This window comes from Fukomys damarensis, unplaced genomic scaffold, assembly GCF_012274545.1.
Source record: "Fukomys damarensis isolate Sample0158 unplaced genomic scaffold, DMR_v1.0_HiC HiC_scaffold_39, whole genome shotgun sequence".
In the NCBI taxonomy this organism is placed as follows: domain Eukaryota; kingdom Metazoa; phylum Chordata; class Mammalia; order Rodentia; family Bathyergidae; genus Fukomys; species Fukomys damarensis.
The window spans coordinates 70,452,242-70,479,192 of record NW_022900951.1 but is presented as its reverse complement, the minus strand read 5'-3'; the positions used below and the strand labels follow the sequence as shown (position 1 = coordinate 70,479,192).

Sequence of the window (26,951 nt, the reverse complement as noted above, 5' to 3'; positions counted from 1 at the left end):
AGAGACCCCAATAATGAATGTAACTGTATTGTATACCTAGAATGTACCAATAAACTCAATAAAAAGAAAAAAAAAGTAAAAAATGTATGATCTGAGAAGCTGGCCCCTAAAGTAACCAATGAAAATCAAAAGATATTATGAAACAAATAAACACGTACTATAAGTGCGGTAGATATCAGAATAATTTTGATTAACATAGGTCATTTCTCTGTCTTGAATGTAACTGTATTGTATACCTAGAATGTACCAATAAACTCAATAAAAAGAAAAAAAAAGTAAAAAATGTATGATCTGAGAAGCTGGCCCCTAAAGTAACCAATGAAAATCAAAAGATATTATGAAACAAATAAACACGTACTATAAGTGCGGTAGATATCAGAATAATTTTGATTAACATAGGTCATTTCTCTGTCTTGGCCTTAAACATCCAGCATAAAAGTATAACAAAAAATAATTTAAAGTATTGTAAAAAGAACTGAATGGTATATAGCAGCTGTTATTGAATCTCCAATGACACTTGCACAATTTAAGCCACAACTGAGTGGTCCAGAGTCTCAGGTCTACTAGATTTTCCAATGTATCCTTAACTATGATAGCAGGTGGCAACACCACTGAGCTAAATCCCTGGCCCAAGGTCTGAAGTTTGATCCCTGGTATGAAACAAGAAATAAATAAATAAGAATCCTTTAGGTAAAATTTTTTCTTCTTGTATAAATTTGTCTATTAGAAAAATACACAAATATAAATATTGTACCAAGCAAATGTTAATTGGGGATATAAATTAACTTCCTCTTATTTCTTTCAGGCTTTGTATGTTTGTGTTATCTGGAATATTCAGGCCACAATATAGAAGCAAGATCTCAGGTCCTCAGGATTTTAATCAGTCTTTTAAAGGCCCATTGATTGCATAAAAGCATAAGTATTATTTTTTTATTCTTTAGTCCTTTACCACTATTATATTTTAAAATTGGAAACATTAGAATTACTTTTGGGAAAATAGAGAAGAGTCTGTATGCACTTAAATTCTATCTGTTGTACTTGGCCAAATATCTCAAGACAGATATTAATATAAAGTTGCTTTGTTTATGTCAAATACTGCCTAATTTCATATGATACCTGTCAATTAGGGGTCATTAGTCTTCGTCATTTCACTTTTAATTTGGGACCATTTCTTGTTTAACATGCTTGCAAAATTTCTATCTTCTAGATTTCTGTAATTCCAAGTCAAGCTAATACTCACCTTTGCTATTATTCTGGAAAACTCCAAATTTTTGTCTTTTGTATTACAAAATCTACTTTTATAAATAAGTTCTTTTTTTTCTTTTTATTGAGTTTATTGGTACAATCTAGGTATACAATACAGTTACATTCATTATTGCAATCCTGTACCTTTACATGATAGGTCTTGATTCTCATTTTTTCCCCTTGTCCCTTCTGTCCCTTCACCCCTTCCTCCCCTCCCCATTTACAAACACTTTATTTCCATTTTTTCAATTTCTCATATTTTTTCCTCTCCCTTATTCCCTTTCCCCTACCCTTCCCATTTTCCCCACACCTTTAGCTCTTTACTTCCTATTTCACATTATTAATTATCTTATTAGGATCCTGTGTACTATTATAGTTTTTCACACCAGAGAAACTATTCGGTTTTTCAGTTAAAGAAATCTCTGTATGAACATTAAAAATAGGGAATCCTAAGATAAATATTAAAATAATCCTTAATTCTGAAGATGAAAATGGTCCCTGAACATATTTAAATTGCTTCTTGCTCTTGCAGTCTTATCTTATTCTTTTTTTTCATTTAGAAAATACTTTATTAGTTTCTGTAATCAAACCCACATAGATATGACCTTACATATTTAATACAGTGCGTTACCGCTGTACAAATGGAAAAAATAAAATTAAAAGTAAAAGTAAAAGTAAAATTTAAAAAATTAACATTTTTAGGCCAATATGGCTGTCAATTTCTGTACAATGCCAACTCAACACAGTAAATTGGGGTAATTTTTTCCAAAGTTGAAATTATTTATATAAAAAGACCAATAATAGCAGTATGTTATGCATCAATATCAGCAAGAGCTTTTCCGGATTCTGCAGTCATCTGAACAAAATTATAGACATTCAGCACACTCCATTAAAAAACAATAACAAAAAAACAAAGAAAAGAATAATATCGAGAAAACAGCAAAGTTCTGTTGCTGTTGTGGTACCTGGCACAATTTTTTTTTTTAGCATCTTAATCATCATCTGGAAAGAAAACATTCTAGAGCAATATCATTAAAGTAGCTCTGATAAAGCATGGTCACTACTACATATCATAAAGCAGGTACAAGATATTTTACATAAATAAATTCAATGTCAGCATTTCTCTTAATCTTCCATAAGTTTTTTTTTCTCATTGAGTTTATTGGTATATTTTAGGTATTCAATACAGTTAGATTCATTATTGGGATATTGTACCTTTACATGACAGGTCTTGGTTCTCATTTTTTCCCCTTGTCCCTGCCCTCCCTTCACCCCCTCCTCCCCTCCCTATTTACAAACACTTCATTTCCATTTTCTCATTTTTTTCCCTTATTAAATTTCCTCTACCCTTCCTACTTTCCCTATACCTTTAGCCCCTTTTTTTCCTATTTCATATTGTCAATTATCTCATTAGGATCTTACTTATCTCATTAGGATCTTACGTGCTATTACAGATTTTCACACCAGGAAAACTATTTGGTATTCATAATTTGTTGATATTCTGGTTCTCCAGAAGAATTTGGCAAAAAAACAACTTATTTTTTTAGTTTCGTGCTAGAAATAAAAATTACTGCTGTTTGATTTGCTGTTGTGAACTAATACATATGTCTTTGCCCTTTTCCCCAGATTATCAAAATATGATGGTTCTTCAAATTAAGAAAAAAAGCATATTCCTATGTCTTTTTTAGATGAGCCAGGATAAAACTTTTTATCCCTGGACAGGTAATGTCACTCTGTAGCATCTGCAAGAAAATGAACTTTTGATAACTCTATATTCATTAAAGATAAGAGATCAAAGACGACTGTGTTGACTATAGGTAGAATAAAAACTAAAGATATGTACAAAAGACACAAGGAAGGTTGTAATTTTTAAATGGTAGTTTTGAGAAAAACAGCAGAGAAGGACAGAAAGGCTACTCAGTCTTTTTCTTCCTAACAACACCACCAACAACAAAAGTTACTTTGAAAATAATCCTGTGGTTCTTAAATATTTTCAACCTATAAATTTTGGTCTAGGCTTATGCCTTTTACTTACACAACTTAGATTCAAAGATGAGAAAATGTTTCTCATGATATCCCATAAATGGATAAACCTTACAGACACTAAGAATTCACATACTATATCACTCATTTAGAGCACACACACAAATTCATATAAAACTCAATTTCTGACTATATTGTGCCTCTCTCTCTCTCTCTCTCTCTCTCTCTCTCTCTCTCTCTCTTTCTCTCTTTATCTCTCTCCCTACCTCCTATTTTCTGTTCTCTCTGCATCTGTACTTTTTTTGGGGGTACCGGGATCATTTCAGGACGTTGTGCTTGTGAGGCAGGCACAGTGCCATTGAACTAAACCCCCCACCCACTGCAAATGTACTTTTAAAATTATACCTAATAAGCATTTTTGATGTCTTTCACTGATGTGTGTTAAAAATTGTTTTTCTGTGATGGATGTCAGTGAACCTGTAACCTGCCCTTTGTGTGGGGTGAGACAATATTCCTGATGCTTCACTCTGTGGAAACTTCAGATTCTGTTCGGTGACAGAAAGTAATTTTGTATTATCTCAGTATACATTTATAAATAAGTAACATGTATTGTTCATACCCAATTGATGTTATAAGCAAAGTTAGAAACTCTTTAAAATTTTTTCATACTTCATTTATATAATTTGTATTTAGAAAGGTGAGGAAAGTTAAAATGATTTTGATTTGAATCCAAAAGTCGATTATAAATTTTAATAATAAAGCCATTATGATAGTATCATCAAAAGTGCTTAAAAGACTTTTTTATTCCATTTCCCAGTGATTGCCACATTCTTTCATTGATTTTATTGAAGTGCTCATTAAAGACCTTGTTTGTAAAAGCTTCTTGTATTCCACAATATAACCACAATGATAGAGACAAGAGCAGCATGTCAGTAATGAGAATAAAGCAATAGAATCAAAATATCAGTGATAATCAATTTTATTTTGTGATTTCTTAAATAATTTTAATCAATTAATTTATAAGTTCATTTATTAAATCACAGATATGACTTGTATCTAGATTTCCCCACAAAGCCTCATATGCCCACAGATGGGGTTTTACAGAACTGGCTGAATATAGGACATGTGATACTCAAATTAAGGGTGTGTAGTTCTAAATTAGCCGACTGATTGGAATTATGAGAAAATATTCTATTTTTAAGATATTCTGCTTTGATTCATGAAGTCTTAACTGTTATGAAGAGAATCCTTAGCTTTTCACTGTCAAAGAGTAAACCATCTGAAACATAAGGCAATGGAACAATTAGCCATGGATGCAATCACTAAGAACAAAATCAGAAGTGGGATCAACCCATCAATTGCTCTAGCTTAATTCTGGGAAGCACAACCCAAATCACAAAACAGGCAGGTGGAAGTAGAAGCAAAGGTTGTTATACATTAGAGTTAAGAATATAGAAATCAATGTTTGAAGATTTTAAAACATCTATAATTGATTTTGGCAAGTACCAGACAATATATAGGTGCTCAAAGAGAGAAAGAGCACCATAGATCCAAAGAAATATTCCTACAGACATTGTCTACTGATTTGAGCATAGAGGAAAGAAAGCTGTTCAAGTCAAGGGGAAAAACACTGATAAGAAGTATTTCTAATAATAAAAAGTATATATATTTATGAGTAGAGATCGTAAGTCTACCAAGAGATTTTATAACATAGTGAAATTAAATATAATCTAAAAGAAAAAAAGCCATGGTTTATTTGTTTCAACAAAATATTCCTGGATAAAATTTCTACTTCCTGACATAGCAAAGATTTTTAAAAATCATCAAGTAGATCAAATGCATCTGAAAATTATTTAATAGCATTTTGTCATTAACACTAGAGAAATAAACAGAACAAAATTTAACAATCAACATTCTAGAATAAATCTCACCTAGCATTTCATAAATATTAGTAGCCACATAAATGGTACAAGCATATGAACCTTAGACAAGAATAAACTAATAAAGAGAAAGATAATTAGAATTGACAAAGACAAAATTACCATAAAATTTATTAAAACAGCATTCATAAATATGCACTATATATTTGCACATATAAAGAAAATATCAAAATATCCAAGAGAGAAATTGAAAAACACTCAGATCCTTGAGATAAAAATATAATGAAATAAATTCTAGATATGACAAAAAAAAGATAAGCAACTGAAAAAGTGAACTTGAACACATAGCAATAGGAAAAAAGAGAAAAATGAATTATAAAGAATAAACATACTGCAAAATTGGTTTAAAATAATATAAGCTATTTAACATTTCACTGGATTTTAAAAAGCTGGTAACAGAAAGTGAGGACACAAAAATATATTTGAAAGTATGTTGACTAATGATGCACAAATTTGTTAATTTTATAAAGCAGTACCTTAAAAATCTCAAATTTGAAAGCAAATATGTTTTTAAAAAACAAATTAAGAAATACTATTAAAAATGTGCTAGAACATAGTGATAGAGATAATCTAAAAACACCAAGAAAAATGTCTAAGTATAATGGAAGAGCTCATGTAAGAAGAAATGTAAAATAAAATATTGAAGGCAAAAATTCCATATATGTGTGTTTATGTATGTTATTGTGTATTCCCTGATAATAATAGGCAAGCTACATGAGATTTCATGTATTCAGTTGTGTAATGCATTTGTAACACCTGAATAGGTCCTGAAGAAGCTAAAAAATAACTGTTGGATATATAAATGAGAGAAAATATCTAAGTGGTAGTGATAGGGGTACCCTAACACACTGAATAAATGCAGCTAGAAAAGATATTAATCAAAATAAAGAACAGAACATTTATAAGTATGTGATGCTTCATCTATTATTGTTTCATCTATCAGTCTACCTCTCTGTTATAAAACACACGTCTATAAACAAAGAAAATATGCCAGGATATATCCCACAGTGGTAATTTTATATAGCTGACACCTTTGCTGCCATATCAAGATCCATGTCCTCTCCTTAATCTCTGAATCAATGACCTCCCTGAAAAGGCACACTTTCCTAGAATATTATCGACACTGCACCCCACCACCCACACGCATCAGCCTTTAGTGATTTCTCCTGGAAACGATTCTTTAATAAATTACATAGACTTGAAATTCTTTGTTGTGGCTAAGAAACATAATTATAAGCCACAAATGTTTTCACAATGTTTTTGGGAGGCCATATTGCTTAGTAAAATGCTGAAGAAGTTTCCTTCATAAGATATCCAGTTAGAGAAGTATGCCAGGTTTTTAAATATTTTTTAAAAATATTTACCCCACACAAATCCCCCTCAATTTTCTAATATTGCTATTTGGTAACATTGTAAAATAAATTTGATCAAAATGAACAAATAAAACTTCTAATGGCAATATGTTATTTTCATCCCAAATAAAGAAATAATCAAATTTGCAATTTTTCCTCAAAGAATTTCTTCCTGTGAATATTTTAAACTTTAAAAAACTAGTAACTAAATAGTCCATATCCTCATAAATGCTTCATAATTGTTTGAGAGATGTTTATAGAGAATATTTAAACACTCACAATAACCTTGAAGAGCTTTAAAATAACTGTGTAGTGACATGAACTGTGAAGTGGCATGATAAGAGTGGTGAGACATATTCAGCACAAATAAAATGTGATTTCCTTCGAGTTATTGAATTCAGTTGTCACTTTTTTGGTGGCCATGAATTGTATCTCCTTATTCTTTACAATTCAAATGGTTCATTTCAATGAAACTAAGCCTATATGGAAACTCCAATGTCTGGATTCTGTGGAAAGTAATAACACATGACTTAAGGAAGGGTTTTACATCAAAGGAAATTTCAGTAAATTTCACAATGTCAAATTGCCTTCCAATAGTTATTAATATAAAGATGATATCTCTAGGCTATACTAGGGTATTGGACAAAAATATATGTACCAGGCTTATAGAATTTGTAACATATGGGTTTTTTTGGTAAGTGTTCTTCTAATGTTAAGAATCAGAAATCATTAGGATTCTGTGAATTCAAATTATTGAAACTTTTTAATGTAGTGGTTTTCTAAAATCCTCTGATCACCACAGATGTTAGACTATAGGTCCTCTCCATATACCGCTTTTAGTGAAATAATACTGATTTTATTCTTGATAATGGCTTAAATTTTAAATTAAAATGAACTCCTATATTCAAGTCAAAATGAACTGAAAATGATTTTCAAGTCTGTTTTCATACAAAATATTTTATTAATACAAAATAGAGTATTGAACATGGTAGTCGATGAAAGGAAAGACATAAATGCTTCTACAAATATGAATCTTTCTTTCTTCCATGACTTAGTCTTATATAGTAATTCACCAGAATAACATGTTTGCACAATGTTGAGTAAACATCTATAGTGAGAAATAAGGAAAATGTCAATGTTATAACAAAATTGATATAATGTATTATGCATTTTTAAGACTTTCAATTTTAATTTCATCATTAAGTATATAAAATTTTTCAAGATTTCTTGCTAAGTATAAGCTATATCATAAAATTAATGGATTAATCACTCATACACACACATATACACATGCAGAGAGAGTTAAAAGGAGTCATTGAATTTTTAACCATTAATTCATGTGCTTAGGTAGGAAAATTATTTTAATTAACTTTATACATGACAGATATATTTAAATAAAGAATAAGAAAACATTGTTTGCTCAGGGACTCCAACTTTTAGACTTATTAAACTATTGTACTAATGGAATTAAAAATATTTTCATAGTGACACAGCCAAATGTTCATACACTCTCATATCTTCCAAGAAAACTGATTTTTATTAAATGTTTCAATTTCTTTATCATAATATTTGTTACTCTTCTTACAGTAATTATTGCTTATCATATATATCTCTGTATATGTTTCTGGGTGTTAATCTCTACAATATCATAAATAGGTGAAAGAGGTTTCCTAGACACCAGAATCTTAATAATCAGACAAGTCTTATGGTCTAGCAAACTAAGAAGAGTGGATCCCTCAGGAAATTAATCTGGCCTCGGTTAGTATTTCAAAGTTATCTTACTAATTATGAGGAAAGACTTTTCTAAGATATTTCCCAATAATTTTTAAGAAATCAAGCAGTCTCTTCAAGGATAGTTAATTCTAAAGAAAACTATACATTTTCCACATGTCAAAACATAGCAGATATGGGCTGCAGACTCTTAATGAGACAGTAATTTTTTAAAAGAGAATAAAGTAAATATACAAAACACTCAGCAACTACATAATTCAAAATAATAAGCATTGTATCAAATTATTAGTATGGCTTAATTGTGTGTAATTCAGAATTTACTTCTTTATAAATTTTGTACTATTTTAAAGATACAATTTGATAAGTAAATTTACCCAAAGTAAATTAAAAAGTAGGAAATACTCTCTGCTGTTTTTTTTTTCAAAATCTTTTACATCTTATGTGAGGACATCTGCCTTAAACACATTTGTGCCATGCAGCCAATGTGGGAAATTTATTTAACATTTTTATATCAATAGTACCATTAATATGTTGCCTACTTAATTTCTCATTAAATGCCTTAATTTAAATTCAAATTATCATCAATTAACTTTTGTTACAAAATTTTGAATAATCCACTGTTTCCCACAATTTTCCTTAACATTTTTAATTTTTCCCCCCAAAAAGCAATTTGAACTCATGTGAGTCATTATTCTTAGATAAGTAGCAATTCCAGAAACCAACCTCAACCTTACCAGAACCATCAAACTTTGAAGAAGACTGGGTGTATTTTATTACTATGTTTTATTTTTTCTCTTTCCATACAGTTCCTTAAGGATGCTTTCTTATTCATCATTATGTTCATATGTAATTCCCTTATTTCTCTTTCAAAGAGGGCATTGTTATTTTTTGACCATAAAGTAATTTGCAAAGCAACGAAACGTATTCACCACATTTCTTTACTATTAACCTGTTTATAACTCTGAGTGGCATACCACTATTGAATCAAAAAGATAAGTGTGTTTGTTATTGCTATAATTAATTCATCTTCCTAACAAGGAAGTTGAAAGCTTATTTGATTCTGAAGAAAGCATATACAGAGGATTCCTCAGGAAAAATCACATTATTGTTATATCACTCTATACTATAAAAACAAAGGTATTTGAGTAAATATTTTATAAATGGAATTCATTGTTTAATAATATAATTCTATAAAGCTTTTTCAAAACCATATCATATACAGAAAATTTTGTTTATAAATATTGAATTTGTGAAAATCACTCTTCTTGCTTTTAATAAAAGCATAATTCTTTTTTTATTTTTCTAGTAAATTTTATCTAATAATTAAAATTATTTATAATGATGTATGTATATTTTATGAGGACTAAATTAATGAAGATTTAAAGTTCTGCAAGTGCTCAAAATAGCCATTCTAATGACCTAGATCTTTTTTATTGCTTCCCATTTTTAAATTATCTATTTCTTAGATCTATTTCTAACCAGTTTCCACTTTCCAAATGAAGTGTAAAATGGAGCAGAGATAATTTTATTCAGGAAGACTTCAAAAATTATACAGATTAGAGATCTTGAGGAATTTGAAAAAAAACTGTATTAGAGTACAAATTTTCCTTTTATTAGTATTTCATATTTAATTCTGTTCTACCAAATGTTACATACATATTCAAACAATAGGCAACTGTGAATGTCACCTTCAATGGTAATTGCTTTTTTCAAAGTCTCTGAAGCCAGTTAGACTATTATTATTTAAGAAGTGAAGAAACACAGAAATGAATAGATTCATAAGAAAGAAAGTTATGTAATAACAGTTGCATAATTGGAATGATGCAGCAGTAAGCCCAAAACATTAGATTACCAACAACCACCAGAAAATAGCAGGAAACATAGAAAATAGCATCCTCTAGAACTCCAAGAATGATCCAAAACTACAGAAAACTTTATTTCAAATTAGTATCCTGTAGAATTCAGAGGAACAAATTTGTGTTATTTTAATCAATTCCAATTGTAATAATACATTTTATCTATGTTAGGAACTAAGAGACTTTGATACTGAAATTGGAATGCTATGATAACTAGCACCTGAAAATGTGATGAAACTAGTTTTACAGTTGGGCAATTTGTAAATTTGTAATAATTTGGAGGTTCATGATAGAAAACAATTATACATTGCAATAAAGAGTCATCTGGTAGAAATATGGATGTTAAATGAAGTTCTGTTAAATCTCGGAATCTGTAAAAAGAAGCTTATACTGCCTTAGATAATATAGATATGATCATGATTGTTAATATATAGAATGTGCATATAGTAAGGTCTTAGGAATAAATAAGAAGTGTGATATTAGATATTGGAGGAAAGATAATTTTTGTTTTAAATTGACATAAAATGATATAGAAGTAGATTAGGGCTGGAGATAATTGGACACTAACTGGATGCAATGTGAAATGATATTAACTGTCAGTGTTGAAAGGCAAAGAAAACCACAGAAATGTTACAAATATCTGGATACTAAACAACACCCTCCTGAATACTCAATGAGATGCAGAAAAAAACTCAAAGGAGAAATTAAGTAATTCTTGAAATAAAATGGTAATGCAAATACCACATACAAAAATCTAAGGGACCAAAATGAAAGCAGTCCCAAGAAAGAAGTTTATTCCACTGAATCCTTGCATTAGAAGAGCAGAGAATATTCAAATAATTTAACAATGGACTTAATGATACTAGGTAATCAAAAATAATCTAAATTCAAACCAAATGTAAGGAGAGAAATCATAACTGAGCAGAAATTAACAAAATTGAGAATAAAAAATCAACCAAAATATAAAATAATCAAAAATGAATATTTGAAAGAATAAAAAATAGATTAATCCTTAGCCAAATTTAACAAAAGGAGAGAAAATAATTAACCTTGCAATTAAAGGTTAAACAGGCAAAATCTTACTCAACATTGAAAAATCTAAAAAAAATTGACAAAATCTAGTAAGTAGTGTAAAAGATTGGGGTCCAATAACTGGAGAATCTTGAAGAAATAGACTTCTAGACACATTTGAATTATCAGGTGGAAATAAAAGGACAGTAAAATCTCTGTTAGGTAATGAAATTGAGGGAATAATAAAAAACTACCAAGTAAAAAAATACCAGGAACTGATGGATTCAGCAATAATCTCTACAAAACATTTGGGGACAGCATAATGCCAACACATTTCAAACACTTTAGTAAAATTGAAAGCAAAAGACTTCATCAAAACTCATTCCTCAAAGGTGAAATTACTCTGATTACAAAATCAGAGTTTGACCCTACTAATAAAGAAAATAAAAGTGAATTCTTCTAGATGCAAATATCCTCAATAATATACAAATAAAATGCAATAAACCATAAAAATATCATACATAATAACCAAATAGGTTTCCTGTCAAGGATGCAAGAATGATTCAACATATGCAAATCAATAAATATACTACAAACCATAAACAAAAGCAAGAACAAAAATCACATGAACATATCAACAGTTGCAGAAAAAGCCTTTTACCAAATTCAATATCCATTCATGATAAAAAAAACCAAACTCTAAAGAAAATAGGTAGAGAAGGGTCCTGTCTCAATCTGATGGAAGCCATTGGTGACAAACCAATGGTCATCATTGTATTAATTCAGAAAAATCTGAAATGTTTCCCTTAAAATGAGGCAGAAGACAAGGATATTCATTGCCATAACTCCTGCTCAACATAGTACTTGAAATATTAGCCAGAGCAATCAGGCCATATAAAGTAACAAAAGGAATATATATATGAAACAAAGAAGTCAAATTATCACGGCACAGAGATGACATAATAATTTATATATAAAGCCTCAAATTCACAAAAAGACTCTTAAAAAAACCAAATTCATCAAATTAACAGGATAAAAGATTTACATGATAAAATGAACAGTTTTCCTGTGTACCTGAAATGAACTCACTAACGGAGAATTTAGGAAAATAAATAAATTACAGTAGCCTCAAGAGAAAGTAAATAACTCTACAACAACATATCTACAACAGCAGCTACATTACTCAAAAAAAAAAAAAGAGAGAGAGAGAGAGATTCAAGAGGACATCCAAAATTGGAAAGACATTCCCTGTTATTAGATAGGCAGAACCAATATCATCAAAACGGCCCTATTTCAAAAATTGATATTCAGAGTTAATATAAGGCCAATCAAAATACAAACAGCATTCTTCACAAAACTAGTGAAAACAGTCCTAAAATTTATAGGTAACTAAGCAGATCCAGAATAGCAAGAGAAGCCCTGGGTAATGCGAAATGTGAAGAGCTATCACAAACCTGTATTTCAAGTTATATTATAAAGTGAAAGTGATAAAAACTTCATTGCATTGGCAGAAAAATAGAAATGTAGACCAACTGAACAAATTAAAGTATGCAGAAAAAACTGCAGGCACATTCAACCATCTGATTTTGAAAAAGGGGCTAAAAACATATTCTGGAGAAAGATAGCCTCTTTACAAGCTGGTGCTTGGAAAAATGGCTAGACATATGCTGAAAATTGAAGCTAGAGTTATATCTCTCACCATGTACTAAATGAAAATGAAATTGGCTTAAAATATACATATTAAAAGGAAGACAATCTGATGGGAGATGTAATAGGTAAGACTCAAACATACTTGCAGGCAAGGATGTTCTGAACAGAATAACAGTTGAACAAGAAATAGCATCAAGAATGAACAAATGGAATTACATAAAATTAAAATGTGTTTGGACACAATAGAAAATGACCAGCAGAATGCAAAACAATTTGTAGGATGGGAGAAGTTTTTTCCAGCTACACTTTTGACCTACAGGTAATATCTAGAATACATAAACTAGAAAAAATATAACTCTCAAATTAAAAGATCCAGGGCCAGGGATTTAGCTCAGTGGTTCTGCCACCTGCCTTGCAAGAGTAAGGTCCCAAGTTTGATCCCCAGTACAAAAAAAATCTAATCACTAAATGGACAACTGAAATGAATAGACAGTTCTCAGAGGCTGAAGTAGAAATGGCCAAGAAATATACAAAATGTTTCAACATCTCTGGCCACTAAGGGAAAGCAAATTAAAATATTCAATTTTACTCCAGGAAGAATTGCAATTATCATTAAAATTAAATATTAACAAATGCTGGTTAGACTACAGGGAAAATAGTTGTTCTATATTGTTGATGGGGATATAAACTAGTACAACAATTATGGAAGTCAGAATGTGCCGGGGACTGCAATACTGATTATGCCCAAAGCAAGCTGTAAGCAGTGTAGTCTGTAAAGAGTTAAATCCTGCATTTGCTTTATTTTATAAAGCAAGTCTGACTGAAGCTACATGACTCATGGGAGCACCTCATGAGCATCAAGATAGTGCACAGGTTAGCATGTCCTTTCCACTAATAGCCATAGACAAGAGCAGAGAAATGGCCTATGAAGCTTATGGGTTTTATTCTGAGATAACATTATAGCTGAGGTCAGAGTATCTCTCACCCAAATTCCATTCTCATGACTAAGACCTTGACTACAAGGACAAGGATTAAATTATAACCATATATATATTTATCTATACTGTTCCTAATTCTAGAGTGCTTTTTCCCTTTCCTTTAAAAGCCTTCTCTGCATTAGTATCCATAGAATCTTCATGATTGCATGTCCTCACATGCAGTCCTATCCTCACACATATCTCACTTTTACCCCAATTGATTACCAATAAAAAGGAGTGGCTTGGACTGGCCAGTGCCCTTCACTCACTGGTCAACATTGGCTGTCCTGGCTCCCCACTTTTCTCTTTAATTCTCTCTTTGAGTCTTTCTTCAGCCTTTCATTGTACATTAGGCAGGAGACAGGAACCTACTGCAGAGGTCTCCAGTAAGTATGGAAATTCATCTAGAAATAAAATTAGAAACTCAATTTAATGCAGCTATTCCTCTCCTAAGTATTTTCCCCAAATAATTAAATATATCATATTATATAGATGCATTAACATTTATATTTATAACTGCAGAATTCATAATATCAAAATCTTTGAAGAATTCTATGTGTGCATCAACAGATGAATTGATAAATTAAATGTGGTATTTATACACAATATGATGAGGTTTCTTTTATATGATAAATAATATACAAATAGTTTAAAAGCAATATAATACATAGTTAATAGAGTGATAGTTCTTAAACAAATGAGGAGGGACCCAAGAGATGGAAGTAGAAGGAAAGGAAAGGGAAGAGAAGAGGTTGTAAAAGGAATTAAATTTTGTTATGTACATTTACTAATTCCCCACAGTGAATGTAATGGTATGCTACAAATATGTATTAATAAAAAATTTAAAATGGTAAATATTAACATAATAAATATGAACATTTTCAGTTGAATTAATTTATTCAAAGTTGTGGTTTTCTTAAATAATATATTGAAATTACATGAGTCTGCTTATAACATTCTGAATAATCCAATTTGAAATATAGGAATGTCTATAGTCAATTAAATTGACTGAGTTCCTTTGCCGATGGGTGCCCAGTGTATAATGGCTGCAAACATCAACTTCCTCAGTAGTGTGAGCAGCCTGTTGCTTGTGTAAGCTGCCTTAAGGGACCTTGGAGACCCTGATTGCCAATGGATTTTTATGTATCTGATCTCCTGCTGTCCCCAGTCTTGTCTCCAGAAAGGCATGCAAGTTGCCTTTGTGACTCTCCAGGGCACAGTGGTGAAGGTTCACATTGGACATATCATCATGTCCATGCACACCAAGCTGCAAAACAAGGAATATGTGATAAAGCCCCAAGGCAAGGCCAAATTTGACCTCTCTGGACTCCAGAAGATCCACTTCTCCAAGAAATGAGGCTTCACTAATTTCAGTGCAGACGAATTTGAAGACATCTTGGCTAAGAAGTACCTCATCCCTGGTGGCTGTCAGATGAAATACATCATGAAATGTTGTCCCCTAGAAATCTAGTGGACCTTGCACTTCTGAAGGCTTCCATGTGTCATGCCACCTTCATAAAAAATTCATTAATAAATCTTATCTCTGCTTTCTCCCCCAAAATTATAAATGGAAATGTAGTTAGAATATAAGTACGGGGATATTTATGTGTATTTATTTTTCCTGGAAAAAAGTGTATTTGATGGTAGATAAGACTTCTAAAATCACTATAATCAATTTCTTTTCTGAAGAATGGAAGTGCAATATACTGCACAAAACGTTTTACATTTGTAGTGAATATTAAATATAAGGTCACTTCATGAAATATTTAGAAGCAGAAAATAAAATTGGATACAAGAAAAATTGGATGTACTTCTTGTGTATGAATTTTATACAGAAGATAATATTAAGTAGGTGCATTTTGAGACATGTTTGTTATGTATCAAAGATAACTTTCATAAAATTTACTTGGTAATATTTTCAATATATGTGTATGAAATATTTTTATAATCTGACTTGCATAATATATATATATCATGGGAAAAATGAATTACTAGCCTAACATTTAATGTCAAATATTAACATTTACTACTTTTAGGAAATTTTTCATTTTTGATGTGTTAACACAGAGAAACAAATATAAATTTAACATTTTTATTGAGTTTATTGGTACATTCTAGGTATACAATACATTTGCATTCGTTACTATGATCTTGTACCTCTACATGACAGGTCTTGGTTCTCACTTTTTTCTCCTTGTCCCTACCCTCCCCGCATTATCCTGCCCCTCCTCCCCTCCCCATTTGCAAACACTTTATTTCCACTTTTTTTGTTTTCTCATATTTTTAAAAATTTTCCCTTATTCCCTTTCCCCTACCCTTCCCACTTTCCCTACACCTTTAGCCCTTTTCTTCCTATTTCACATTGTTAATTATCCCATTAGGATCTTGTGTCCTATTATAGTTTTTCACACCAGAGAAACTATTCAGTATTTATACATGTGGGACTTATTTATTTCACTTAAGAGTATATCCTCAATATGTATCCATTTTCCTATGAATAACCCTAATTTCTCATTCTTTATGGCTGAGTAGTATTCCATTTTATAGAAAAACTACATTTTCTTTATCCAGTTTTCAAGTGATGGGCAAATGGGTTGTTTCCAAGTTTTAGCTATTACAAACTGTGCTGCTATAAAAATAGGTAATACATATAATGTTAATGTTACTCCTGATAAAATATTCTATTGCTACCTTTCATAGGTAGATTAGAATGTTTATTTATATTTTTTTTCTCAAAACTTTATATTTTGGTACAGACATGTTATGATCCTTTGAAAAGTAGTTTGGCTATAAAGAAAAATATCCCAGAGGAATCTGACAAATACCCACTTGCAATCTATTGCATATAGAATGGATTAAGCTGCTTTAGCATTTTCTTTATGGGAAGCTTTCCAACAGTGCTTCCTGAAATTTCAGCCACTTCTCAAATGAAAAACTATATTTTATATTCAAGACACAAATGTATATCTGTGTTCCAACATTATAATAGGAGCTAAAATACAGTCTAAATAAAATACTATACACTCAAATACTTTTTCTAGTTTCCTATCACTTGACATACCCTGTTTTACATTAAATAAAGGATGATACACAATTAATATGCATATATTCATATAAACAGTGGCAAATACTCTGGAATCATTTACTTAGAAACAGAATGACTATATGTCTTTATGATTGTGATAGCCACCTGTTGAGCTTCAAGCATTTAAGGACACTCAAGTGCCTTTCAAAACATGCAAAGCTTTTTTTTTTTTTCAAAATTTCAGCATCATCTAAGTTTTGCCTTCTGAGAATTTGAAATTTTTTCACTCGTATAGTAAACTATTGCTAACTCAAAATGTGTTTTAGTAGAATATCCTTTGCAATGATTATATTTGATGAAAAACAATCTGCTGTAACTATGATAAATATTAGCTCTTACAATGAACTGTTAAAAACTGAGGCAATTCCATAATCATCCTATCCTGAAGCCGAAACAGATATTAGAGAATTATGGCACAGATATCTTATGACCATTCTCAAAAAACCTCAAGACACCAAAAACTTTTAAAGTACTGTGTTTCTTCCTGCTTCAGCAAAGAGCACCTCTTATTTTCTTGTCACTATCAATAATTAGTATAATTTTTATTTTTTATTGTCTAAAATCATTTGGAATTTTCAGTCAGTAAGTCTTGTATTTTTCCAAGTCTTAAATGTGTCTTGTTCTTTTTACTATATAAGTCAAACTTTAATTGATAGTGATGTCTTTACTACTTTGTTGATCATGCCTCTTTGTATTCCTTGCTTACTTTTTTACTAATTTATAAAAACCGTGTCCTGTAAAGAAAATAAGAAAAAAAAATAGTGACAGCTGGAAGCCACAATATTGATTATGCCCAAAGTATGATCAATTGGCTTACTTTCAGAAGTGAGTCTGACTGAAGCTATGTGGCGCACATAAGTGTAGCATGAGCACATTGGCAGCATACAGGTAAACATGATGTCTGTGATAAGGGCCACAGCTAAGAACAGAGTAATGTCCTATGAAGCTGTGGGGCTAATATTAGGTAACATGCATAACTGACATTGAAGTAATTTGTACCCAAATTCCATTCCCACAATTAGTACCTTTATAACTAGAAGGACTATGCTCTAATTGCAACCATATATTTTGGCTCTCTTGCTTCTATTTTGAAAATATGTTTTCTATTCTCTTTAAAGCCTTGCCTGAATTAATTTCCATAGAAAGTGCACAAACATGTGTACATGTAGTCATATCCTTACACATAGTTCACCTTCTCTAGGATTAATGAACATAAAAATCAGTGGATGAGACTGACCAGCACCTTTTCCTTAAGCAGCAATTGTCACCTCAGCTACCACTTTTTTCTTTCATTCTGTCTTGAGATTTCTTAAGTCTTGCATCACAATACTGAGCAGGAGACTAGAGCCTACTGCAGTTTAGTGCACAGTGAAAGATAAGGGTCTAGTTTTAATCTTTGGCAGGTTGAAATCCAGTTTTTCCAACACCATTTATTAAAGAGGCTATCTTTTCTCCAGTGAGGATGGTTGGTTCCTTTCTCAAAGATTAGGTAGCTGAGTACATCTGGAGTTATTTCTGTATCTTCCAATCTATTCCACTGATCCTCAGGTATGTTGCTTTGCCAGTACCATGCTGTCTTTATCACAGGGGCTTTGCAGTACAGTTTCAAAATTGTTATACCCACTGCCATGTCCCTGTTGCCTAGGATGGCTTTTGCTATTCTAGGTCTCTTCTGTTTCTAAATTAATTTTTGGATTATTTTTTCAAGTTCTATGAAATATACTGTTGGAATTTCAATTGGAATTGCATTGAGTCTGTATAACAGTTTTGGTAGTATGGACATTTTCACTATGTTGATTCTTCTTACCCAGGAGCAGGGGATATCTTTCCATTTTCTTATACCCACTTTGATCTCTTTTTTCAGAGTGCTGTAATTTTCAGTGTAGAGGTATTTTGCTTCTTCTGTTAGACTGATTCCTAGATATTTCATTTTTTTGGATGCTATTGTGAAAGGAATTGTTTCCCTCATTTCTCTGTCAGTGAATCAGTTATTTGTGCACAAGAAGGCTATTGATTTTTGAGTATTGACCTTGTATCCCGCTACTCTGCTAAAAGTGTCAATTAAGTCTAGAAGTCTCTTGGTGGAATTTTTGGTCCTCAATGTAGAGTATCATGTCATTAGCATATAATGACAGTTTAAGTTCTTCCTTTCCTATTATTATTACTTTAATTAATTTTCTTGTGTAACTGCTGTGGCTAATGTTTCCAGAACTATATTGAACAGGAGTGGTGATAGAGGGCATCCTTGTCTTGTTCCTGATTTAACATGAAGGTTTTCAGTTTTCGGCCATTTAATATGATGTTGGCTGTTGATTTTTCATAGATAAACTTTATTAAGCTGAGATATACACCATTTATTCCAAATTTTTGCAGGGTTTTATCATGAATGAGTGTTGAATTTTGTCAAAGGCATTTTTCAGCATCTATTGAAAGGATCATATTTGTTGTTCTTGACTCTGTTTATATAGTGTATTAGTTTTTTTATTTATGTATGTTGAACAATCCTTGCATCCCTGGAATAATTCTGACTTAGTCGGGTGTATGATTGTCTTGATGGCCCTCTGTATTCTGCTTGCCAGCATCTTATTAAGGATTTTTGCATCTATGTTCCTTAAGGAAATTGGCCTGTGGTTCTCCTTTTTTTAGTTGGGTCTTTCCCTCATTTGGGAATCAAAGTAACACTTGCTTCCAGGAATGAATTTGGAAGTATTGCTTCCCCTTCAATTGCACTGAAAAATTTTCAAGAGTAGTGGCTATAGTTCTTCTCTAAATTTCATAAAATTCAGTGGAGAATCCATCAGGACCTGGGTTTTTCTTCATTGGTAAACTTTTAATTACATTTTCAATTTCACTGATTGTAACTGGGGTGTTTAGACTTTTTTATCTTCTTCATTCAACCTTGGTAATTCATAAGTGTCTAGAAATCTGTCCATTTCTTCTGTGTTTTCCATTTTATTAGAGTACAGGTTCTCAAAGTAGGTATTAACAATCCTTTGGATTTCTGTTGGATCTGTTGTGACTTCACATTTTTCATTCATAATTGCATGGATCTGAGCCTTTTATTTCCTTTTTTTGACTAGATTGGCTAAGGGTTCATCAATTTTATTTATTCTTTCCAAAAATCAACTCTTCGATTAATTGATTTTTTGTATAATTTTCTTATTTTCCATTGCATTAATTTCTGTTCTGATCTTTATAGTTTCCTCCCGTGTTTGAGCTTTGGGTTTTTCCTGCTCTTTTGCTAGGGGTTTAAGATTCATCATTCAGTTGTTTATTATGAGCTCACCCTGTTTTCCTAGTGTGGACATTCACTGCTATGAATTTTCCATGTAGAACTGCTGACTTGTGCTTCTTTTCAACACAAGTTTGTTTATTTGACTTTCTTCTTTTTTCCTGATGGGACACTTCATTACTATAAATTTCCCTTGTGGGACTGCTTTCATTGCATCTAATAATTTATGGTATGCTTTATAGGTATTATCATGTAATTGTAGAAATTTTCTAACTTCTTTTATCTGTGACACACTGGTTGTTCATGAGAGTGTTATTTATTTTCCACCAATTTATGTAGTTTTTGTGGTTTCTTTTGCCATTGATTTCAAATTTTATTTTACTATGGCTGATAATATGCATAGGATAATTTCCATTCATATGCATTTTCTTAAATATGTTCTATCAGCTAGTATGTGCTCTATTTTGAAAAACATGCCAGTCTTTGCTGAGAAGAGTGTATATTCTGATGTTGTGGGTTAGAACCCTCTCTCAACATCTACTAAGTACATTTCTTCACAGATTTGGTTCAGTTCTGATATCTCTAATGATTATTTTTTCAAGTTTACCTATCTATTTGTGTCAATGGGGTATTGAGGACTCCCGTTACAATTGAAGTATTCTTTATTTGATTTTTCCTGTCCATTAATATTTATTGGACTTGGGTGGGTGCACTTGTATTTACATTTATATTTGTTATCCTTTCCTCTTGGTGTTTTCCCTTTATAAGTATATAGTGGCCTTCTTTGTCTCTCTTATTCAGTCTCAGCTTGAATTTCACTTTGTCTGCAAATAGAATAGCTACCCCTGCTTATTTGCATGGTCCTGTCACCTGAAGTATTGTTTTCCATCTTTTGATTTTCAGTCTGGGAAGCTTTTGGAGTTAAATATGTTTCCTGTATGCAGGGAATTGTTGGGCCATGCTTGTTGATCCATTCTGCTGGTCTGTTTCCTTTTTGTTTGTTTGCTTTGTTTTTAGGGTGTTTTTATTTATTTATTTATTTATTTTGTTCCAGGGATTGAATTTGCGTCCTTGCACTTGTGAAGCGGGTGGTGGAACCACTGAGCTAAATGCCTAGCCTGGGTCTGTTTCTTTTGATTGGTGAATTAAAACCATTTACATGGATGGTTATAACTGACATGCATGGTTTATACTTGTCATAATGTTTTCCTGTTATTGCTTCCCTTTCTTTCTCCTCTGATTAATTGCTTACCTTGTCTGGTGGCTTTTTTTTATTAGTTTTCTTGGAATTGTGGTCTTTGTTGTCTGTTTCTAAAATATTCTTCAGAGCATGTTATAGAGCTACTTTACTGGTCATAAATTTCTTCAGGTGTTCTTTGTCATGGAAAATTTTATTTATTTATTTTGAAAGACAGTTTTGCAAAGTATATCAATCTGGGTTGGAGAGCTCTCCGTGCCTGAAAGGTTTGTGTTGATAAGTCAGCTGTGCTTCTGATGAGTTTTCATTGATAGTTCTTTTTTTCTATTATCTAACAGCTGTTAATATTCTGTTCTGCTGAGTTTCTGGAATTGTGATTATTATGCTCTGGTGGGGATTTCTTTGTTTAATGGCTAATGGGAGTTCTATTTGCCTCACTTATTTGTATGTAGCATTCTCTTTGTGAAGTTTTGGGAACTTTTGTTTGGGAATTTTTCTGCTATTACTTCTGTAAACAGGGTTTTCATGATATCTGTGTTTTCCCCTACTTTCTCATTAACTCCAATCAATCTTATGTTGTTCTTTTCATCATCTTGCAGCTGTTCAATTGATTTTTCATGGCTTCTTGATATTTTTAACAAATCTTTCTTTACACAGTTACTAAACCCAATCTTGTCTTCTAGATCTGATATTTTGTCCTCACCTTGTTACAGACAGTTATGTATACTTTCTATGGAGTTTTTAATCTCCTTTATATCTATCTGAATGTTCCGTGAGTTCTATTTCTTTACTATGTTGGGCATTCATGGTTTCCATGATTTTTCTAAGGTCTATTCTTTTAAATATGTATCTGTGCTATGTTCACGTAGCAAGTTTTTCATTTTGATCATTTTTTTTTTACCTTAGAAATTAGTTTGGATCTGATTTTCTCTATACCATCATGCATCCATTTTTAATAATCCTTTTATCATTTCAGAAAAGTCATGTATATGTCTTTGGATGTCCTCTATCTATCTCATTGTCCTCTGGACTTGTCCTAGGTGGGTTGCAAATCTGGCATTGCATGTTAGTTCTGTATCTTTGAATTTTCTGTATTTTTATTTTAAATTGTTTTCTATTTTGATGTTTATATATGATGGTAGAGAACTTCATCAATAGTACTGAGTTTTCTTAGCAAATGTCTGTTTCTCAGAGATGTCCTTACATTGTAGCTAAGTCTTGGTCTTTTTGTCTGTCCCAAGATTCTACCTTCCCAATTTATTAGAGATGAGAAGATGTTATTTGGCTCATCACCAATGCTTTGGTACTGGACTATGTTGATGGTTATTACTCCAGACAATCATCATGTTTTCATACAAGGGAAAACAACTGATTGCAACAGGTACAGCATCATGGTTAATGTACTGCAAGTAGCAACTACAATAGCATGAAGTACAGCCCAGAAACTGATAAAATGTGGAATCTATTAATCTGCTATCATTAATCATAGGAACAAATTCCAGAGTTATATAACCAAATCCAGTATAACCCAGGAACTTGTATACATTCAATTTCTCCTTAGTAGAATGATTTTGCACTGTGTAGGGGATGAATGAAGATGGATAAAGAACAGAGCAGAGAGATAAATTACCATTAACAAATTCTTCCTGGGCTGTGGGGGATAGGACTCCATTTCTACTGTTGATGGCAGTATAGACTAGAGAAAGTACTGTGGAAATCACTATGGAGTTTCCTCAAAAAGTTAAAACTAGAGGTTTCATTTGATCCAGCTATCTCCCTGGTTGGAATTTTCCTCAAAATTAAAAGCAGCATAGCACCATGATATATGCACACCCATGTTCAGGGCATCAGTTTGTAGTAGCTAAATCTTAGAAACAATGAAAATACCCATTAACCACTGAATAGATAAAGAAGATATGGGTTTTTTAATACAAAGGAGTGCTACTCGTGCAAAAAGGATAGAATTGAGATATTTCTGGCTAAATGGATCTACCTTGAGACCATGATCTTAAATGAATTAATTGGACACACATATATAAATGTCGTATTGTTTCTGTACTATGAGAAACTACAAGTGTAAAAGTAAACCAAAAATAAATAATATGAAATAAGAAGAAAAAGTTTAAATGAGAAAGGGCACTAGGGAGGATAAAAGGAAGAAAGAGAAAAGGGGAAAATTGAGAAAACAAAGGTAAATTAGAAACAATGTTTTGTAAATGAAGAGGGTAAGAAGAGTTGAGGGGAGGGAAGTAGAATAAGAAAGAAAGAAAAATCAATATATATCATGTACAGGTATAAATTAAATATGATGAATGTGATCATTGTGTATATCTAAATTACACCAATAAACTTAATTGAAAATAAAAAAAACAAAGATTTTCCTATGATATATCTTGATGTATTTCTTTATATTTATTCTCATTCAAGTTTATTGAGCTTCTTATGTATTTAGATGATTTTCTCCAAATTTGGAAAGTGCTCTGCTTTTATTCTTGCATTTTTATTAATTTATACATTTTAGCCTGACTGCGCGCCACCAGTCACCGCGAGGATGGTGATTTGGAAAGGCCGCTCCTAGATCTGCTCTCCCTCTGGCCTGCTTGGGCCCATTCGGTGGGATTGGGTAGCCATGCCCTCCTCTGCCTGCACCAGAATCAGCTCCAGCAAGGAAAGCATCTTCATGCACATGCCAGAAACACCCCCCCTGCTTTCAGACCTCCTGATTGTGCCAGTCCTTGGACCCACTCTGCAGAGGCAAAGGAGGTCATAAAGGGTATTTTTCTGAGCTCCCAACTTCGAACATCTTTAAAGAAAGGGCGGGGAAAACATGTAGTAGAAGGTCACAACACCATGAGGACCAAAAGATCAAATCAAATAGGCAAGGCAAGAAACTAAAAGGAGAGGGAGGAAAAAGCAAAAAGAGTCAACAAAAGGACAATAACATGACAATAATAAGTCAGTACATATCAGTCATAACCATAAATGTCAATGGCCTCCATTCACCAATCAAGAGAAATAGACTGGCAGAATGGATTAAGAAGCAAAATCCAACAATATGTTGTATACAGGAAACACACCTGGTGCAAAAAGAATCCCATAGACTGATAGTGAAAGGATGGAAAACAATTCTCCATGTGAACGGAGCCCAGAAAAAAGCAGGGGTAGCAATCTTATTCATAGACAAAGCAAATTTCAAACCAAAACTCATTAAGAGAGACAAGGCCACTACATCCTTGTAAAGGGAACAATTCAAGTGGAAGAGATGACAATCATAAATATATATGCACCAAATATTAATGTGCCCAACTATATAAAACAAATATTAAGTCACATGAGAAACCAAATAAGCACTAATGCAATTGTAGTGGGGGGTCTAAATACCCCACTATCACAAAGAGACAGATCATCTAGGCAGAAAATCAACAACAAAATACTAGAACTCAACAAAGCTTTTGAACACATGTACTTAATAGATGTCTATAGAGTGTTCCACCCCACAAAATCCGAATATATATTCTTTTCTGCTGCACATGGGTCATTCTCCAAGATAGACCACATACTAGCTCACAGAAGAGGTCTGAATAAATGCAAAAGAATTGAAGTTATCCCCTGTAAATTATCAGAGCATAGTGTAATCAAGCTGGAGCTCAATAGCATAAGAAACTGTGGGGACTTCACAAACACATGGAAATTGAACAACACTCTCCTGAACAATCAATGAGTTACAGAGGAAATTAAAGAAGAAATTAGACAGTTTTTACACATAAATGAAAATGTCAATACAACATACAGGAAGCTATGGGACCCAATGAAAGCAGTTCTACGTGGAAAATTCATAGCACTGAATACCCACACTAGGTAAACAGATTGATCTCAAATAAACAATCTATTGATGAATCTTAGAATCCTAGAAAAACAAGAGCAAGAAAAACCCAAAGCGTGAAAAAGAGAGGAAATTATAAAGATTGGAGCAGAAACCAATGCAATGAAAACTAAGAAAACAATACAAAAAATAACTGAATCAAAGAGTTGTTTTTTTGAATGAATAAATAAAATCGATAAACCCTTAGCTAATCTTATCAAAAAAAGGAAAGAAAAGGCTCAGATCCATGCAATCAGGGCTGAAAAAGGCAAAGTCACAACAGGTACCACAGAAATGCAGAGGATCATTAATACCTACTTTGAGAATCTATACGCTAAAAAATGGAAATTCAGAAGAAATGGACAGATTTCTAGATACTTATTAATTACCAAAGTTGAACAAAGAAGATAAACACATTTTATACACCCTAATTACAATCAGTGTAATTGAAAATGTAATTAAAAATTTACCAACAAAGAAAAGCCCAGGTCCTGATGAATTCACGTTGAATTTTACAAGGCATTTAGAGAACTACGTCGTTTACTCTTGAAAACTTTCAGTGCAATTGAAAGGGAGGCAATACTTCCAAATTCATTCCTGGAAGCAAGCGTTACTTTGATTCCCAAATGAGGGAAAGACGTAACTAAAATAGAGAACTCCAGGCCAATCTCCTTAATGAATATAGATGCAAAAATCCTTAATAGTATACTAGCAAACAGAATACAGAGTATGATGAAGAATATCATACATATTGACCAAGTCATATTTATTCCACAGATGCAAGGATGTTTCAACATACCTAAGTCAATAATTTTAATACACTATGTTAACAATATCAAGGACAAAAACCATATGACCCTATTGATAGATGCAGGAAAAGCATTTGACAAATTTCAACACCCATTCATGGTAAAATCCCTGCAAAAAATTGGAATAGATTGTCTATATCTCAACTTAATAAAGGCAACCTATGAAAAACCAACAGCCAACATCATATTAAATGTCCAGAAAATGAAAACTTTCACAATAAATGAAGAACAAGAGAAGGATGCCCACTACCACCATTCCTCTTTGATATAGTTCTGGAAACATTAGCCACAGCAAGAAGAATAGAGAAAGAAATTAAAGAAATAAAGATAGGAAAGGAATAAGTTAAACTGTCATTATTTGATGATGATATGATACTCTACATGGAAGACCCAAAAAACTCCACCAAAAGACTACTAGACTTAAGCAACAGATTCAATATTGTAGCTGGATACAAGACGTACACCAAAAAATGAATAGGCTTCTTGTAAACAAGTAACAGACTCACCGATAGAGAAATTAGGGAATCAATTCCTCTCACAATAGCATCCAAGAAAATGAAGTATCTAGGAATCAATCTAACAGAAGAAGCAAAAGACCTCTACACTAAAACCTACAGCATTCTGAAAAAAGAGATTGAGGAGGACATAAGAAAATGGTAAGATATCCCCTGCCCCTGGATAGGAAGAATCAACATAGTGAAAATGGCCATACTACCAAAACTGCTGTACAGATTATATGCAATGTCACTTGAAATTCCAACACTATATTTCTCAGAACTAGAAAAAAGATTCAAAAAATTCATTTGGAATCATAAAAGACCTAGAATAGCAAAAGCCATCCTAGGCAGCACACACATGGTAGCAGGTATAACAATTCCCAATTTCAAAATATACTAAAAGGTAACCTTGATAAAAACAGCATGTTATTGGCAAAGAAACAGACCTGAGGATCAGGAGAACAGACTGGAAGACACAAAAACAACTCCAGATGTTGTCAGCTACCTCATCTTTTTTTTTTTT

General features: G+C 32.1%; 1 non-coding gene and 1 pseudogene across 1 annotated transcript; one reads left to right on the top strand and one right to left on the bottom strand.

The window, feature by feature from the left end:
- The window catches only part of LOC104850261, a 104,607-nt pseudogene that overhangs the window by 16,252 nt on the left and 61,404 nt on the right, over positions 1 to 26,951 (bottom strand).
- On the top strand, positions 14,735 to 14,869 carry LOC117284852. The gene has a single exon (XR_004515923.1). It is a non-coding gene; the product is annotated as a small nucleolar RNA SNORA70 (small nucleolar RNA).